A 12,650-nucleotide genomic window follows, 5' to 3' on the forward strand; every position below is an offset into this window, starting at 1 on the left:
AAAAACGTTCTTAGCAAAAATATAGCCTGTAAAAAAGTAAAAAAAATGGTGTACGCGTAAGGTCTATGGACCTCGTAGAACCAGAGTTATAGCCAATGAAAAATAGATTCATATTCACCAAATTTCAAATAGAATATTTCGACGTAAAATATCCAAAAAATTAAGCACTTTTTGGGGAAAACCCATTATAACTTGTTTAAAGTGTTTAAAAAAGCTTTATTCCTGTTTTTATAAAAAGTTTCTAGCATCAAATTTTAGCAAGTTACGCTTAAAATAAAGATGGTCCCTTTTGTTTTGGCAAAAAAAATCGGGAAGACTACCCCCTAATTAGCAACTTAAATGAAATTAATTGTTACCGCTCCACAAATTATTTTACTTATGTTGTGTTTATAATGATCTGTAAGTTTCATCGATTCAAAGTGCTTATTTTTGAAAAAAATTGGTTTTAAAGTAAAATTTTTAAAAATTTTAATTTTGAAAAATATGCTTTTTTCAAAATAACTTAAAAGTTGTTAGAGATACCAAAAATCTCGAAAAACAAAAAAAAGTCAGTATTGCTTTTCTGAATATGTATCATGTATTTTTTTTGGTTTAGGTACTGTTAGAAAAAAATTGATTAAGATTTGGTGTTTCTAAATTTGCATACATTCGTGATTAGTGACTCGTTCAACCCTTTTAACTACAGCCCTTTCAAAAATAAGAACTTTGAACCGATGAAACTTACAGATCATATAAACAATACATGCACGAGTCAAGAAACTTGTGAAGTCGTAACGATTAAGTCGTTCATTTGGGATACTAATTAGCAGTGGCGGCTCGTGATTTTTACAATAGGGGAGGCTATACCTAACTGTGAAAAATCTAGCTTTAGTACATTCAAATAGATTTTTCAGCGCTGCCTCTTGGTCTATAGAGATTGCAATACTTAATGAATGAATGAATGAAGTGAACATAGTAACCATAAATGTATCATACTTTTTTTTGTTTCCTCAGGACTAACCAACAGAATCTAATTATATTTTCTGTTTTTATATTTTTGTTATCTGTAGAATTTAATCGATCATTGTTAATAACCCCTCGTGGTTGAAGCAGTTTCAAATAAAAAAAATTCTAGGGATTAGTTACAGTTATGTCTCTATGTCAAAAATTAACCACTAAGTAATATTAGGATTCCGATAAAAATTCGCTATATGGCTTCTTTTTTCCCAAAATCAACTAGCGATTGACCTAAGAACGTTCTGTCACGACTGATAACAGCTACGATATTCGAGGTCCGAAGTAATGTACAATACCACTGTCAATCAAGCAACTCAAACAAAAGAGCAGCTTATAGGAAAAACATCGAACGCAGCTGAACAAAGAACATCAGAAAAAGCCGCCTGTTACCAGAAAAAACAAAGAAAATTCTCAACAAATCTGACATTTTCCCAGACCCCGTGGGGATACTTCAATATAACTTTTTTAACTTTGTTATCAAAACAAATTTTACTTCTGGTGGTTGTGAGGTTGTTTATCATCCAGGAGTATGTTTTCGTTGTGTATAATGTAGTTTTTCAAGTTTAGTTTGTATGATACATGTACAAGATTGTGTTTTCGCGGTTTTTTAAATGCAAATGACAACAGCATTTGAATTTACTTTTAGTTTTTTTTAATCGAATATTCAACTTAAAAAATATGGTCGGTATTATAAAAGTATTGCAGTAGGTATATTGTTGTTAAAAAGTCATACCTAATTCGATAGATATTAAAAAAATCGGGAGAAGCAATGAGGCGAACGAAACTAAAAGTAGCAAAAAAAGTCGCAGTTTTATGGTAGGGGAACCCAAGCGGGGATTATTGCAGTTACTCGAGCGCGTCAGATTATCATATGGGGAGAAACCTGGTACCCTGCAGATGTACCTCTACCTCTACCATATATTGGCTCTTAACACAGGGAAGTTCGTTAAGGGGGGCCCGAAAAAAAATCTATCCTTAAAAATACTCGAAATTGTCAGATTAAGATAATGGTAGGGGAGCAAAGTATGCTAAATGTGCAGTCACTCGAGCCCTTCGGGGACCTATTGGGTTGTGATTATTATGGTAGGGGAGCAAAGTATGCTAAATGTGCAGTCACTCGAGCGCTTTGGGGACTTATTGGGTTGTGATTATTAGGTCCTAAAACCAAAAAAAGTTAAGTAAAATTTTCCATTTTAGCGGGCGCTTGCCATTTTTTAATTTAATTTTCCATTTCCATTAATGGTTTTTTCCGAATATTGCGCCATCTATCCATAATTCGAAAAAATGTTTCGAATAAAAGTTGCTTATTTTTATGCAGAGAATTTAAATCTGCAATAAAAAATGGGGGCTCCTATTTAAGATTTTAAAGTAACCCCCACCCCATCTCCGTGGGGGGTCGTGTTTGGTACCATTCGATATATTTTTCAAAAATATTAAATAAGTGTATTTTGCAGTTTTTCGATCTGATGTTTATTTTGCTAAATATCGCGGGATTTGTATTTAAAATTTAAAATTTACCCCCCACCCCTCTCTGCGAGGGGTCGTGTTTGGTATCTATCGATAGATTTTTGAAAAATATTGAACATGTAGTTTTTAGTTTTTCGATCTGACGTTCATTTCGCGAAATATTCGCCTTTTTCTTGTGAAACTTTGTGACTCACCAATTCCCTTACGCCCCGCTCAAATCGTCAGATTTTTTAAATATATACTGTTTTGCATGTACTTAACTTACCTTATCTTAATCTGACAATTTCGAGTATTTTTAAGGATAGATTTTTTTTTTCGGGCCCCCCTAAACGAACTCCCCTGTGTTAAGAGCCAATATATGGCAGAGGTACATCTGTAAGGTACCACGTTTCTCCCCATATGATAATCTGACGCGCTCGAGTAACTGCAAAAATCCCCGCTTGGGCTCCCCTACCATTAGGTCCTAAAACCAAAAAAATTAAGTAAAATTTTCCATTTTAGTGGGCGCTTTCCTTTTTTGTAATTTAATTTTCCATTTCTAACAATCGTTTTTCTGATTATAGCGCCATCTATCCATAATTCGAAAACAAGTTTCGAATAAAAGTTGCTTATTTTTACGCAAAAAATCCAAATCTGCAATAAAAATGGGGGCTCCTATTAAAGATTTTAAAGTAACCCCCTCCCACCTCCGTGGGGGGTCGTGTTTGGTACCATTCGATAGATTTTCAAAAATATTGAATAAGTGTATTTTGCAGTTTTTCGATCTGATGTTTATTTTGTGAAATATCGCGGGATTTGTATTTTAAATTTTAAATTTACCCCCATCCCTCTCCTTGGGGGGTCATGTTTGGTGTCTTTCGATAGATTTTTGAAAAATATTGAACACGTAGTTTTTAGTTTTTCGATCTGACGTTAATTTCGCGCAATATTCGCTTTTTTGTGAAACTTTTTGACTCACCCATTTCCGTACGCCCCAAATCGTCAGATTTTTGCAATATACACTCTTTTGCATGTACTTACCTTATCTTAATCTGACAATTTCGAGTATTTTTAAGGATAGATTTTTTTTTCGGGCCCCCCTGAACGACCTCCCCTGTGGTAAGAGTCAATATATGGTAGAGGTAGATCTGCAGGGTACGTTTCTCCCCATATGCTAATCTGACGCGCTCGAGTAACTGCAAAAATCTCCGCTTGGGCTCCCCTACCATAAGGTAAGTTAAGTACATGTAAAAGAGTGTACATTTCGAAAATCTGACGATTTGAGCAGGGCGTAAAGAAATGGGTGAAACAAAAAAAACATGAAACATGGTACTAAACATGACCCCCCACAGAGAGGGGTGGGGGGTAAATTTAAAATTTTAAATATAAACCCCGCGATATTTCGCAAAATAAACATGAGATCGAAAAACTGCAAAATACACTTTCAAAATGTTTTTGAGAAATCTATCGAATGGTACCACACACGACCCCCCACGAAGGTGGGGTGGGGGTTACTTAAAAATCTTAAATGGGCCCCCAAATTTTTATTGCAGATTTGGATTTTTTACGTAAAAATAAGCTACTTTTATTCGAGACATTTTTTTAAATTATGGATAGATGGCGCTATAATCGGAAAAGACGATTGTTGGAAATGGAAAATTAAATTAAAAAATGGAAGGTCCCCACTAAAATGGAAAATTTGACTTAACTTTTTTTGGTTTTAGGACCTAATATTCTAAAGTACCTAAAGGACCTTTGATTTTAGGACCTAAAATTAAATTTGATTACATACATAATACAAATGTCACTTACGGCCGGTTTCACAAGGTAAAGTTAACTTGTGGTTAAGAGATAACCAGAAGTTACGTCAAAATATGCGTTTTAGTTTCAGGTCAACGGCGAAGTATGGTTAACTCACAGAATTTTTAACCAGAGGTTGGAGTTGGTTACCCTTATGGGTATACCCAGAAGGGTAACAATTATGAAACTGAAACGCATATTTTGGGGTAATTTTGAGGTTATCTCTTAACCACAAGTTAACTTTACCTTGTGAAACCGGCCATTATAAGTTTAAATTGTGAAAATTATTGTAAAAATCGATAAAACACATTCAAAAAGTCATGATAATTCTCATAGAAAACGAAGTCCCGCCAGAAGAGTCCCATAGAAAATATGAATGCAGTATGAATCAAATTGTAAAATTGAAGAATAGAGTAAGGTAAAATAAAATAAAACACTTACCAGCAATTAGAAGTCCAATAAAACTGAAACAAAAAATATCATAAATAAAGTCCGGATTATAAGCATGACAGAAAGGTCAGAATAAGCACTTATATAAGAAAAAAATGTCGCAAAGTTTTTATGAACTAAGCTAAGGTTCAAGAAAAAAAAACGTGTAAGTAAACATGGATATAATGATATAAATAGGAATAAAGGACATTAACATTAAAATACATTTATTTTTAATTATCGTATTATTAACAATAAATAAAAAATTACCAAAGTGTTAAGCTATAATATAATAAAAAAAATCGAAAAATAATTAACATATTAATATATTTTTTATTTATGGCTATTAGCATAAAAACAATTAACAATATGTTTTTCAAAAGTTTCTTGTAAAAAGCCATGTCTTTTATCTGTATACATATATTTATACGTAGAAAAAGTTCTTTCAACATCTGCAGATATTATTGGTATGTATTTAAATTTAGACAAATGTACCGGTACTATTTTACAACAATATAATAAATTTGGGCTGTCTGCAGGCAAATATTAGTTTATTACATGACAGGTATAACGATAGGTTTTCCCGTTTATCTCCTAAGCCTAAGGGATTAAAATTCTTATGGTTTATTGAATTATTAGAGTTTTATAGCTCTGTATACTTCATAGAATTTTGCTTAAGACAGGAAGTAACATGAAATTTCACTATAGTTTATCATAAGAAGTAAAATAAACAAAGATAAGCAACATATCTTTAAAATAAGCATTTTAACTAAAAATCCTAATTACATATAAGCAAAAAAAAAGCAAAATGCTTATAATCCGGGCTTTAATCATAAATAAAAGTAATCTATGAAGGGAGAAGGTATAGTTAGGTTTATTAAAGTTCAGAAACTGAGATAAGTGGGACACATAGAGAGATGGTAAAACGACCTATTGATTAAAATGGTCACCAGATGGAAGCCAGAAATACCAAGGGAAACACCTAGAGAGATGAGAGGACCAGGTTATGAGAGATATCAAAATCCTGAAAGTGAGAAACTGGAGGGACTTCGCACAGATTGAAATGATTGGAAGAAAATTGTAACGAAAGCTAAGGAAGCTCTCACACCAAAAGCGATATCCGATCGATATATGTAACACGCAACATCCCATATAGTCCAGACTGTATCGTCGTCTCCGTTAGGTAAATTATTTCGATCCGTCTTTTTTGCACAAACGTTTTTACTTAAAAAAAGGTTCTAATAACAAATACACGGTGCCGGGAGGTGCCGCGGTCGGATAATTGTTTAAACAATTTTTTTAAACAAATTTAAAAAATCAGTTTTTTCACTTCGTACCAATTTTTTTAGATTCTTTGGGACATGAGCAAAAAAGGTCTCTTATGATTTTTCTCGAAAATTAATTGTTGTCGAGTTATACGCGATTTAAAATTTGAAAACCCAAGGCTTTAACTCTGTTAAAAATTTTTATTATGAAAGTCAGAAAGTGACTAAATCAAAGTTTAAAGCCCCCCTACGTGATCCTGAAGAAATTTTTGTCATTAATTTATTACTAAACTGTTTTTAACTGTTAGCACTAACAGCGTATTGAGGCGGCCGTCAATGTGAGTGCGAGTAAGATGCACCATTGGTTGCCGGAATGGTGCATCTCTTTCGCACTCACATTGACGGCCGCCTCAATACACTGTTAGCGCTCATTGATAATAATTAAAAATAACAGCTTAGTAATACATTAATGACACAATTTTTTGCAAGATCATGTAGGGGGGGGCTAACTTTTATTTAGTCACTTTTTGTCTTTCATAATAATAATTTTTACCTGAGTTATTAAGCCTTGAAAATGGTCATTTTGGTGTTATATATAATCTTAGCTTGGATTCCAGGCCATACTGGAGTAAAGGGGAATAAGAGGCTGATAAATTGGCAAATATAGGCAAGACTTTAAACGTTTCTGCAGACATTGAAATATATAAATTTGACTTTTTACCTTTCATTAAACACAAAATTGTAGTTTGAGTTATAATTGAGTTTAAAGTTGAATTGACAAAACAGTTTAAAACTGAAGGGAAATGGTATCAACAATACCAAAGTGATTTTTCTACAAACCCTTGGTTCCACAAATTCACATTTGTGGATCGAAGGCACTTGACATCATCAATTATTAGGATGCGAACGGGTCAATGCCTCACACCAGATCATTATTTGTTTAAAATTAATTGTAGTGATACTCCTTTTTGTGAATGTTGACAAATAGGAAGTATAACTCATATGTTACTTGAATGCCCAATTACAAAATAAATCAATTTGACCTGTATCAGGAACTTGTTAATATAGGAAGTCCAACCCCCATTTCAATATAAAATCGTCTACATAATATTAATGACCAAATCTTAAGAACGATCAATTCAATTTATAATAATATTTCAAATTAAAATATATAAAATAGTTATTTGACAATCATAATACAATGAATTTAAAGAATAGGGAATATGGAAAATCCAGACCCTTTGAAAAGAGGATTCAGCGTTTTTCAAATTTTAAATCGCGTATAACTCAAAAACAATCAATTTTAGAGAAAAATTACAAGAAACTTTTTTTGCCCATAATGACCCAAAGAACCTCTTTTTCAATAAGTTTGTGCAAAGAAAACGAATCCGAATAATTTACCTAACGGGGGCAACGATACAGCATGGTCTAATAAATATCAGCCGTTAATATATGTATTCAATGCACTTAAACTATTACCTAGAATTCTTTGAAACGTCGTCCGGGGTCGGATTCTCAAAAAAAGGGCAGAGTGTGCCATAGCATATGCCCAGATGTGTATACATATTTGGGATTGAAAGCGTAGAACGAGAGGGATCCTAGGGCATTATAATTTTTGAGATAATAGGTTTCTTGAAATCAATTTTTTACAATAATTTGTTTACTTACATAATAAACTTAAAAAAGTCTTAAAATAATAAACATGCTTGTTGACTTATCTATCTAATGTTTACAGATTAATATTTACAGTTTTTTGACAAATCATTTTTTTCTAGTATAATTTAAATTTGTTAAATTGGTACCCAAATCCCTTTTTTATTTAGTCCAAGTAGTAAATAATTTTATATATATAATCTATATCTAAACCTTTCTTAAGGTGTTTGAAAAATACATTTCATGCATCTATATCATATACAAATCGTCTCCACTCTTGCTTATTCTTGGACCTTCGTTTCGCTTCAGTCCAAGTTGTATTTTTCTTCAGAATTCTTACCACTTCATCGTTCCAGGTTTTCTTTGGTCTCCCTTTTTCTCACTTGTTTTGTACTGATGCCTCCCATACGCGTTTTACTTGTCTATTGTCGTTCATTCTACACAAAACCCAAAAAGATTTAAGCTTGTTCTTATCTAGTATTTGTGTTTTTGGTTCGACTTGTAGTTCTTCTCTTACAATGCTGTTTCTTATTCTATCGCGTCTTGTAATTCCTTTTACTTTTCATGAGTACTTAATGTCCATTGAGTTTATTCTATTTTTCGATGATTGTGTTAGCACCCAGCTCTCACTACCATAGGTGGGGATCGGCCTGAAGATCATTTTATACACCCCCATCTTCGTCCTATTGCTTACTTCTTTCTTTCCAATGAATGCTCTGTTTAAGCTGTAGTACATTCTGGAAGTCATGGTTATCCTTTCGTTGACTTATTCTTCTGATCTTCCTCCATTTTCTATTTTCACACCCAGGTATTTATGTATATGTTGTTACTTGTTCTAGTTTTTGGTTATTTATCTCTATATTTACTCGATTATCCTCATTTCCCATGACCATTATCTTTGTTTTCTCCATGTTTATTTTCATATTTCTTTCCCTAATAATACAAAAAAATAATTTTTTATACAAATTAAGTGATATTTTTAAAGTTTATGGACAATTGATAGTTTGTTCGCTGACGGTAAAATAATGCAAAACGTATAAATTTTAAAGATCCGCTTAGATTGACATGAAATTTGGCATATACATATATAGGTAGCATGGGGGTGAGTTTCATCCCTTCTCGAGGGTGAAAAAATATACGTTCAAAATAAGACCGGAAATGGATAAACTAACTAATTCTAAGCAACTTTTAAATAATTGATGGATTCGACCGTTACTTGATGGAAGTTCATTTTATCTCACAATAAAACACTGAAAAACGTTTGTTTTCTATACTTCCACAAAATTTATTACAACTATGTTATTACTACAGCTGTTTCGGCAAAGTGTCTTTCTCAAGTAATATATTTTACAATGTGTTTGCCTTTTTAAGTCTTTAACTGAAGAGGTTGAGGAGTGGGGAGCTGTTTGTCTCGAGTTGGTCATTCAGAATTATATCTGTATTTTTCAATTTATTAATTTCCATTGATTCTAAAAGTGATAGCTTAAGGCCTTTATTTTGAATATGTAGAATTTGAAACTCTTCACTGAAAGAATGATTATGATTATGATCTAGAAGGTGAAGTGCGTATGTAGAAGTGTCTGTTTTTCTATTGTTGAAAGCCCTTTTGTGTTCTGCTATCCGTTTGTCAAAAGTTCTGCCAGTTTGACCGATGTAAGTTTTCGGACAGTCACCACAAGTTAGTTTGTACACACCACTCTGTAGTTGCTTTTTCTTTCGGCTTTTATTGTTTTTAATATGTTTGCTTAAGTTGTTGTTAGTTCTGAAAGCTGGTGTTATTCCTTTCTTTTTTATGTATCTGGCTATTTTTGTTGTTATTTTGCTCTCTCACATATACTGGCAAATATACTGAGTACATATACTGAAGTTCCAAAATTGGCACGCTCCTGTATTCTACATAATATATAAAATGTGTGATGCGACGTTATCTCTGTTGAGTGTAAACAGATGTACGCTATTAATTATGAACTGTGCAACATTTTACGTATGAATTTTATTTTATGTGTTGCATTTGGTATGAGAGCTTCCCATCCCAATTTTGCAGTATTGCGAGAGATTTTCACACCCAGGTATTTCTGTATATGTTGTTACTTGTTCTAGTTTTTGGTTATTTATTTCTATATTTACTTGATTATCCTCATTTCCCATGACCATTATCTTTGTTTTCTCCGTGTTTATTTTCATATTTCTTTCCCTAATAATACAAAAAAATAATTTTTTATACAAATTAAGTTAAGTGATATTTTAAAGTTTATGGGCAATTGATAGTCCGTTCGCTGACGGTAAAATAATCCAAAACCTATAAATTTTAAAGATCCGCTTAGACTGACATGAAATTTGGCATATACATATATAGGTAGCATGGGGGCGAGTTTCAGATTCTCGAGGGTGAAAAAATATACGTTCAAAATAAGACCGGAAATGGATAAACTAACTAATTCTAAGCAACTTTTGTTTCATAGCATTTTTCATTAAGTTAAAACTTTTCGAGTTATTTGCGAGTAAATATGTTCATAAAAAACACATTTTCAGACGGTTTATTGCAACTAACTTAACAAGTAAGTATTTTATCGAAAAAATAAGACTCTTAGCAAAAATATATCCCATAAAAAAGGGAAAAAATGGTTTAAGTATGAGATTACCTAGTAAAAGAAGAGTTATAAGTAATGAAAAATACATTGATACTCGCCAAATTTCAAATCGAATACTTCAACGTGAAATAACCAAAAAATAAAGCACTTTTTGGGAAAACTCATTAACACTTTTTTAAATTATTTAAAAAACTTTAATTTTGTTTTAGTAGCAAAAGTAAGCAAGTTACGCTCAAAATAACGTTGGTCCCTTCCTTTTTTCGTAAAAAGAAATCCTCTTTAAATTAGAGAAATACTCCTTAAATTTTTCAGAATAAAGGTTTAACTGTCCTTTTAAAACAATTGCTGGACTATGAATTATGTTAAATGCATTCAGCGGGTGAATCCAATACCGACGCATTTTACTTTTTTTTCTCTGACGTCTTTTAAAAACTGCCAAGTTACAATAACGTCTTCTTCGCTTGAAGACATTTCAAATACTGATATACTTACTGAAGTTCCGAAATTGGCACGCTCCTGTATTCTACATATATAAAATGTGTGATGCGAGGTTATCTCTGTTGAGTATAAACAGATGTACGCTATTATCAACTGTGCAACATTTTACGTATGAATTTTATTTTATGTGTTGCATTTGGTCTGAGAGCTTATTTTTTATTTATGGCTATTAGCATAAAAACAATTAACAATATGTTTTTCAAAAGTTTCTTGTAAAAAGCCATGTCTTTTATCTGTATACATATATTTATACGTAGAAAAAGTTCTTTCAACATCTGCAGATATTATTGGTATGTATTTAAATTTAGACAAATGTACCGGTACTATTTTACAACAATATAATAAATTTGGGCTGTCTGCAGGCAAATATTAGTTTATTACATGACAGGTATAACGATAGGTTTTCCCGTTTATCTCCTAAGCCTAAGGGATTAAAATTCTTATGGTTTATTGAATTATTAGAGTTTTATAGCTCTGTATACTTCATAGAATTTTGCTTAAGACAGGAAGTAACATGAAATTTCACTATAGTTTATCATAAGAAGTAAAATAAACAAAGATAAGCAACATATCTTTAAAATAAGCATTTTAACTAAAAATCCTAATTACATATAAGCAAAAAAAAAGCAAAATGCTTATAATCCGGGCTTTAATCATAAATAAAAGTAATCTATGAAGGGAGAAGGTATAGTTAGGTTTATTAAAGTTCAGAAACTGAGATAAGTGGGACACATAGAGAGATGGTAAAACGACCTATTGATTAAAATGGTCACCAGATGGAAGCCAGAAATACCAAGGGAAACACCTAGAGAGATGAGAGGACCAGGTTATGAGAGATATCAAAATCCTGAAAGTGAGAAACTGGAGGGATTTCGCACAGATTGAAATGATTGGAAGAAAATTGTAACGAAAGCTAAGGCATACAACAAACTTGACATAGGAGATAATAAAATAAAGATGGGATTTGACAATCCACAAGAAGAATGCATACTGTTTCATCGCAATAAGTGATGATGAATATGTGACATATTTATATTATGATATTCACTGAGTTAAAAAGCCAAAGAAGATCCTTTGTTTTCCATACGACTTTGATATTGTCTACCAATATTTTTGCAATAAAGATTTTTTTCTTATATGTACTGATGTGATCTTTATTATTGATATGAGATAATATTCTTATATGTTACTTAATTTAATCAATGTATTAATACTAATCTAATTAATTAACCAGATCACATATCAATATGTTTTCAATCTCAGGGCGAATTATAAATTAATTACTTACTTCCGTGGCTTCTAAATATTTCTTAATGGTTCCTAATCGGGATAGAAAAGAAAAGAGTAAAAAAAAATACACATATGGGTTACAATTATAATCAAAATATTTTTTATTTTATTTAAAAAGGCAATCAATGCTTAATATTTGCTATTTCTTATTATTCTTAAACATAACATTTACAAATGGGAATCTTATTTCCTTTTGGTTTTCAATTGAAAGTTTTTATTAACATTTAACTATTAGGAGTTATTAGGAACAACTCTATTTAAGTTTGATGAAGCTTTTCTGATATTATTGATTATGTTATTCAATTTTTTATGTGGAATTTAATACGAAAACACATACATTCATGTCCAAACAAATGAGACTGACCTTTTCCTGGTGAACTGAAAATGTCCTCACACAAGACCCTTTCCTGCTATCCTTGGCTGCGATCAAACCTCGTCCTGGCTTCCAGTGATGTTCTCCTTTGAAAAACTAGCTCGAATAGCTCTCGTTCCTGCTTTTGTCGTGATGCTGTGTTCTACCTTTTTCGAAACTGCTATCAGCTACCGGGACACTCTGGGCTCAAGGAGGTTCTTTTACTCTCGACCTGGCCTACTTCTCGTTCCACGATAAATACTCCACACTCACGGAACTACACCGGCTTTCTCACTCCTCGAACACTACCGTCTACTACTCGACTTCACT

At 32.2% G+C, this 12,650-nt stretch overlaps 1 protein-coding gene across 1 annotated transcript in view; it reads right to left on the reverse strand.

Moving 5' to 3' along the window:
- LOC114328363 (histone-lysine N-methyltransferase 2D-like) overlaps nt 1–12,650 on the reverse strand; it is a 797,359-nt gene that overhangs the window by 242,060 nt on the left and 542,649 nt on the right. The window contains exon 6 of the mRNA XM_050655649.1: nt 4,684–4,706. The gene's annotated coding sequence lies outside the window, so the exon portion shown is untranslated. The remainder of the gene's footprint in view (nt 1–4,683; nt 4,707–12,650) is intronic.

This window comes from Diabrotica virgifera, chromosome 7 (assembly GCF_917563875.1).
Source record: "Diabrotica virgifera virgifera chromosome 7, PGI_DIABVI_V3a".
Taxonomy (NCBI): domain Eukaryota; kingdom Metazoa; phylum Arthropoda; class Insecta; order Coleoptera; family Chrysomelidae; genus Diabrotica; species Diabrotica virgifera.